The sequence below is a fragment of the Corvus moneduloides genome, chromosome Z (assembly GCF_009650955.1).
Source record: "Corvus moneduloides isolate bCorMon1 chromosome Z, bCorMon1.pri, whole genome shotgun sequence".
NCBI classification, from domain to species: Eukaryota; Metazoa; Chordata; class Aves; order Passeriformes; family Corvidae; genus Corvus; species Corvus moneduloides.
The window spans coordinates 32,387,953-32,395,936 of NC_045511.1; positions in this window are offsets into that span (position 1 = coordinate 32,387,953).

Below are 7,984 nucleotides of genomic sequence, written 5' to 3' on the forward strand. Positions count from 1 at the left end.
ACAGCAAAAGGAAGAAGAGTGAAAATGTGGGGCTGCTGCTGAATCAGACGGGTGTCCTGGTGTTGGAAGACACAGAAGAGGAAGAATTATTGAATGCCTTCTTTGCCTCAGTCTTTACTGCTGAGAACAGCCCTCAGGAATCCCATCAATAAGAGAAGAAGATTGGAGAATGGAAGACTTGTTTTAGAGAGTTGGGTTAGAGATCAGTGAGGCAGACTAAACACCCATAAATCTACAGGCCTGATGGGATGCACCCAAGTGTGCTGAGGGAGCTGGCAGGTGCTGTTAAGCCAGTCTCCATTGTCTTTGAAAAATCACAGAGAGTGGGAGAAATGCCTAATAACTGGAGGAAAGCAAATATTACTCCCATCTTTAAAAAAGAGCAGGAAGGAGGATCTGGGAAACTACCGGCCAGTCAGACTCACCTCCATCCCTGGAAAGGTGACAGAACAGATCATTCTGGAGGTCATCACCATGCATGTAAAAGAAATAGTTCATCCTTATTCAGCTTGTTTATCAACAACTGGGGTGAAGGGATAGAAAGAACCCTAAGCCAGTTTGCAGCTGATACAAAACTGGGGGGAGTGGCTGACACACCTGAAGGCTTTGCTGCCACTCAGAGGGACCTTGATAGGCTGGAGAATTGGGCAGAGGGAAACCTAATGGAGTCCAACAGGGGCAAGTTTAGGGTCCTGCACCTGGGGAGAACAACCCCAGGCACCAGCACAGGCTGGGGACTGACCTGCTGGAAAGCAGCGCTGCGGAGAAGGACCTGGGGGTCCTGGTGGACAACATGCTGTCCATGAGCCAGCAGTGCCCTCGCAGCCAGGAGGGCCAGTGGGATCCTGGGGGGCATCGGGAAGAGTGTGGCCAGCAGGTCAAGGGAGGTGATTGTCCCCCATACTCAGCTGTAGTGAGGCCACATCTGGAGTGCTGTGTCCAGGTCTGGGCTCCACAGTACAAGAAAGACAAGGAGCTACTGGAGAAGGTCCAGTGGAGGTCACAGAGGTGACTTGGTGTCTGGAGCATCTCTCTTATCAGGAGAGACAGCAGCAGCTGGGCCTGCTTAGTCCAGGCAAGAGAAGACTGAGAGGGGATCTCAGCAATACATACCAGTATCTCCAAGGTGAGTGCCCAGAGGATGGTGCCAGACTCTTCTCCATGTTGCCTTGGTGAGGGGCTTGGACTAAATAATCTCCAGAGGTCCTTTCCAACCCTAACTATTCTGAGATTCTGTAACATACATTAAGCAAGAGATGGGAGTAAGGGATCTTAACCATCTCTGCTTTCATGTGATGGCCCTTTACTATTTGCTTGTATTGATTCTTTCAAAGTTAAAATGTGTAGGAAGTGTAGAAAGGATACATCATATCAAAAAAAATGTTCAGGAAAAATATTACTGAAGTTGTGTTAGGCTCAAATGCATCACTCTCCAAGCTCGACCAGTAGGGAGTTCACAATTAATCCTCTTCTCCTGCAGTCAAATGGGTTTTAACATATTTTTGGGGATTGATTCACGAAATCCATATTCCAAATCTTCAAGCACTTCGTCCACAAACAGTTGAATTTATTTCCACTCACCATTAGTTTATGTAATGTAAGAAAGTCTAGCCTGGTAAAATGGTAGGAAACTTGAACTCAACATTTACTCTCTGGACATTATTTCCTTCAGTCCAATATAGAGTATGCTACTTAATTGAATGATGAAAGTGTTTCTCCTCAAGGATTTAATGTTCTTTGTCTCATCTCTAGAAACATTAAATATAGAATTCAAACACAACTATATAACATATATGTATTTTGGGGGTTTTGCTGACTAACACTAGGCAAGCATGTAAATTGAATCCTCCCAGCAACACACACACAAAACATTGTAGAGAGTATTGTGTTCCTTTTTAACAACACTGTGTGTACATCAGCAATGAATACTATAGAGAACAAGATATGGAATAAAGATGATTATTTCTGCAGCATATGGATCCAAAGTCCTCAAGATGTTATCATGGCACAAAGTCCAAATAGGAGATTTCTGCTGCTTCTTTAAATGAATGTACACTGCAATTGAGAAGACAGTTGCACAACTAGGTCCTTTCCTTCTGATCGACTTATGGAGGACTTTCAAACACTTATTTTGCTATCTCAATATGGTACCTTTTTCTCCCCATCCGTGGGGGCTTTTAGAACACATTCTGGGGTTAAATGGAACCTAATAGAAAAGACAGAAAATGTTGCAGGATCCTTAGAGAAGTAGCTGATGTAGGCTGGTCTCTTGTCTGAGTGGAGGCGGGGTACTCTTGAAAGAGTAACACACAAATTTACTGTGGTCCTATGCAGTCATGGGACAGGGAGTACAGGGGCGTTGGTAGGAGGAAGGATGCTGAATTCTGCAAACTTTGCCAAAAGAGAAATGAAAGGAGAAACGGAAAACAGGATTCAGCAGCAAGCTAGGATAAGTTTGGAGAGAAGGTCATAGAGACTTAGTCATACCTACACAAAGATGTCCAAGCATCTGGTCCAAGTTTGGTAAGAAAATACAAGTTTTCCTCTCTGGTTATGTAAAAGCTACTTGTCAGAGATCTTCGCCAACTTAGTTACACTTTGTCTAGAAGAAAATTCTCCCATGTAACTGCACTTATCCCTACCTCTAGGATGCCCAAGGAAGTCTTGAAGGCAATGGGACTACTACCTCGACAGCTAAAGGGATGCCTTCAACAGGGATCCTGTCAGAAAATGACTGGAAACAGTACGATGGTCAGGGATTAATCAGTCAGAAGAGGTACCACTGAGTAACTGAAATGTCTCAGGGAGGGTTGCTTAAACACTGACAAGAAGCTCCAAATAAATCTAGTATAGAAGTCCTGCCCTCTTTTCCTCTCCTGATGCCTCCCATCCAAATTCAAAATTATGCTTTCAAATTCAGGGCAGAAAGAGGGAAATGACACCCAATTTTGAATGTGACTAGGTGCTTCAGCCTTTCACTAAAAAATATCCAGCCACAAAAACGCAATTTTTTTTTAGTTTTACACAAGGTATGGGAGTAAAATGCTGTGAAAGGAATGTTCCCCAGCATTTCCCTGATTTCTCCCCAGGGTCTTTAAATTCGCTGATGTTAAAAGAAAAACAAAGAACTACAAAAAGGCACATGAACACTGCTCTATAAATAAAAAGGGGGGGGGGGGGAAGCAAGCATTTAGTATTTTGAATCAGCCATTGTGTAGGCATTTGCTTACTCCATCACTGCTCTGTGCTCAGGACATTCAGAAAAGACTGATACTAGAAGGAGTCTTTCTGTTTCATTGAGTCTGACCTGAATTTCCTGTCTAAGGCCTGGGAAATAAAATCAGAGAGATTAAGATCTTACTTCTTACCCTTGTACTGAAAAACTTCACTAGCAAAGGGCAAAAATTTTCCCAAGATAAACAAAAAATTTGGCTTAATTTTGTGTCTGGGTTATAAATACATTATAAAGGGGGAAAATTAGTCATATGAACATATAAATAATAGCTCAATTACATTCAAGAATATGTGGGTGGGTGTCCTGGGTGGAATAATTTGCTAAGGCAGAGTTCTTCTTTGCTTTTCCTCTTCCTCTTAATTTATTCCTCTTTCTGAATATGTGCTTCTACTTTTTAACGTTTATTTATATCTTGCTTTTTGTTCTGTAATCTTGGTGATCTTTCTATAATGGGTCTATACACATTTTTCTTTAGGATTGGTTTGTTATGGACTAAATATTTTTAATGGATACCAACACAGTGTAAATCATTTAAGTGTGTACCTAGCCTCTGGTGCACACTTCCATTTTCTTGATGTCAAGAGAATGTGTATTTAAAACCAAAGGAATGCTTAACAGCCCTGTTGTTCAAGTCTTGGTGTGGTTGTTTTCACCATATTGCAGTAGAGTACTGTACAACCTGCTGCAACATCAAAGACCCCTCCTTCTTTCTTGCCTTTTCTTAGGAATTTCTGCTCTTGCTTTTTGCTTCTTGTTTTGAGTTTGCTTTGATGTCACTCAAAATTGCTGACACATAACAAAATTCTCCAACAGTTAGATTTCTGTCAGGCCTCCTGGCTGATCAAGGCTGCCAAACTGATCAGCTCCCTGACTCTGATCCAGGAACCAACCACTCTAGCTATGCTGTTTCTCTTTGTGCAGCTTGGCAGAAGTGAGGAATTTAAGAATCAGCGTAACCATGCCCGGCTTCTGAACAAGACTCGACAAGGATCTGGAAGGAGTAAACCATCTGAGATATGCGGTTAGTGCACCACACAGAGCAGTGAGCTGGGGCTATGTGACAGCATCCCTGAGATGGCTCCCATTGCCCATGCCTGCCTGCAAGAAGGGCAAGAGAAACAATGGAGTTTGCTTGGGATTGTCTTTGTCTCATACCTTCCTACAAAAGTCCGTAGACATTAAATCAGGTACTGTGTATTGTGCATGTCTTTCTCTCAGGTTGTTTTTCTGTTAGTTGATATCTTTGTTTTAATTTTAATTGGGTGCTATTTACATCATTGCAATTATGAGGTTTGTTCTGGTGTCCCATAAATAAGAATGTTTTTACTGCTAAGAGATGCTGGCAATATTTGTGAGAAGTCATCCAGAGCTGATATTTAACCTAGTGCCTGAGCAGATCATGACCTGACATTATATGCACTCAGTTTGGAAACACTGCGTAGGAGTATTAAAGACAAGAAAGTTTGAGCTGTGCTTTCATTTTAAATCTAGGATCTTGTGCTAGGTGTTAGGAAAGCATTCAAAATTCCATAATGTCAACAAAAAGATTTTTCATAGCCTCAGTGGAGTTTTGACTGGGTCTCTCACTGAAGGCAGGGTTGGCCCTGTCACCAGAAGCACAAGACTGGTAGCCCCCTCCTTACATACACAGTTACTCATGGGAGAGGTTCCTAATCCCAAAGATTAGAAGTGACTCCAAAGGGAGTTTTGTGCAGCAGCAATTTCTCAGGCAGTGGGAGCAAACCTCAAAAGCTCCTGAATGAAGCCTGCCAGAGGAAAAAAGCAAGGCCTGACCAAAGCCTAAGGACCTGACAAGCAAAACTTTGGAAGTTTTTTATTTTCAATGCTTGTTTTGAAACAGTGATTATTCTTAGCATCTTTTCAACCTGTCCTATCATGGGAATCTGTTTTTACTGCTCCTAATTTCTGTATTTGGAGTGTCCTTGTTCCACTATTTAGAACATTCCATGTTTACAGCTAATTGTGGTTAAAAAAGCCTTTGGTAGGTTGAACAATATGAGACATGCCCTCACTTCCTGGCTTCTTTGAGGACAGTAACCCATGGCCAGGCTGTCCTACGTCTCACTGAATGGTTCTACGTGGTGGGGTGATAAACAGCAGCAGATACTCCAGTGTCATTGGCAAGAAGTGAGACTGATGATATTGGGTCACTTCCCACAGGAAGGGCCTACAACGAAGAACACGGTGTTTATCTGACATGAATGGTTGGGAGATTACGTCATTGAAAATGCACTGCACCCCCACACTAACACCTGCTAGATCCAAAGTGGTCCCCATTGAGCATCTGCATTTCTGATGTGGATGCATTGTTCTGATTTAGGGAAGCATTCTGAGTGTTGCTGTGCAGAGATAGCACCACACACGGACATAAAACCATTGTTAAGACAAGCTTTATATGGGATGTTCTGCCAAATGGTTCCCTTCCCTTCCTCTTCTCATTTCCTTGTTCTCCTTCAGCCACTGGAGAATGCTAATCCCTTTATTCACTTACGCATAAACTGGTGACTTTCCAGACCTGCTACAGAAGACATTTGAACTAGAAGACTTTTTTGTAAAGATGCAGCAGGAGGAGATGGAAATGTTTTTCCTGAATGATCTCAACTTGATGGCAGCTGGATTGATTCCTTTGGACCTGAGGATTTTAATGTTGCTGTGTTTGTATTGACAGTCAGAATATGGAGAGCCTTGCAATGACAGCTGTAAACAAAAAGGAAAATACTACAGCTACTTTCATTCTTCTCTCTTACAGAAACTTTTTTTCAATATCTGGTTTTGACCTTTAGAAACAACACATGCACAATGTCTTGCTCATCCCAAGCAGCAAGCTTTGACATTTTGTTCTTAACACACAAAAGTGCAGGCACACAACTATATCTGAATGGCAAAAGTATGGAGACATCTGTGGAGAGCAAAGTCATTACCGATTCCAAAAATTTCTCAGAATTAAATACGAAAATTAAAATCTAGGCATGAGAAACCTGAGTCAGGATTTCCTCATCTTGCAGGTACACTGGCTAAAATCCATTTTCTTCACTCTTTCCTTGCAGCCAAGAATGTCTCTTTTGGTCTGTCCACCCACTTGTTGACTGTTGGACAGTCTATCCCTCCCGGCCCACTCCAGAGACAGTTGGCAGGGTGAGCAGGGATCATCACCTTTTCTGATGTGGCTGGGCACTGCAGAGCAAGCTGCAATGGGGCCCAGGGATGGCTCTAAAGGCTCACAGGAGACACCTGGATTCTTGACCCCCCAACAAAAACTACTTTTCTGCTTTACCTAGTAACACATTTAGCATACTGAGGCTGCTGTGATGTTAAAAGAATAGTTATACCATGGTGTTTTCAAGAGATGTGATCCCAGGCCTTGTCTTGTACAACTGCAGGAGCCCTTCTAGTCCCCTAATCCAGACACTGACCCAGGGGAAAGAACAATGGCCTTAAAACACCCACTGCCAGCATTTTCAAGGATTGCAGTCTGCAGATTGGGTTCTTCCTTTTTCCACTGATTCTCTCAGCATTCTCCCTATCCCCCCTTCCCTTCTCCTTCCAGTTCTTCTTTCATCCTCTTCAACCATCCATTTTCCATGGCATAGCTTCCCTCTGCTTTCACAAGGAATTAAGCTCTACTCTTGTCAAAGAGCAGTCATCTTTGACAAAGGAAGAGCATTGGAAGCAGATTTCCCCAGGTGAACTGAGAACTGCTCTAATTACTCCTAACATGATTCCCCACGTGTGTGTCAGTACAATTGTCCTTAACTCTAGCAATCCCCCTCCTTTGCCTGGGTGGAGTCTTGCTGTGTATGACAGAGCAAACTGTTCTAGTGACAACCATTCTTGAGCTCAGCTGCACTCATAACACATGGGTGAAAGTGACTTGTCACTGTTCCTTCCTTAAGCAATAGTAGTGGTAAGGGACTGGTGCTTTCCTCCTGCACCCACAGGGTCAGAACATCTCTATTTTGGCAAAACATGGAGCAGAAGCACAGTTCTGACATCTGCGAAAAGAAAAAAAAAAAAAAGGGAACAAGCCTTTCAAAATAAGGACAGTTCTTGGACTGTTCTTAAAAAGGCCTGAAACTTGAAAACCACAAACTACAGGTGAAAAACTACTTCTTTTATGATGTGGGATACTTTCTTTCATACAGTGATTGCTTGATGTCTTAATACATGAGTTTTGCATTTCCCAAAATGAAATCGGGGAGGGGAGTGCAGCAATCACAAGCCGCCCTTTTTTTTTTTTTTTTTTTTCAGTGTCTCATTACATCCTTCCAGCCCAGAACTCAAGGATAGGCTCTGGCCTTCACATATAAGGTATACAGCAGATTGTTTCATTGAAATTAAACTAATGACTTCAGTATCAGGTTGAGAATTTTATTAAAACCATAGGTTTCTGTTCTATACAAAACTGAGGAGATTTCTAAAAAAAAAAAAAGTATTAACCACATAGGAAACAATGCAATGTAAGTGGCTTGTTGATAAAAATCTCTGAAAGCTATATACAGGATTAATACTACACAACTGTATTAATGTAGAGACTGTCAGCAACTTTAGCAATATATACAAACTACCTTTACACCCATAAATATCTTATTTACAGCTAATAAATAACATCCAAGCTAAACCATGTTTCCTTATGAAAAGAACTTTCACTATTTTGTATCCAAATTCTAAATGTGTTTGTATTTGATCCTGTATTAAGAGCACAGCTGTCCAGATACTTTGCTTCTGAAA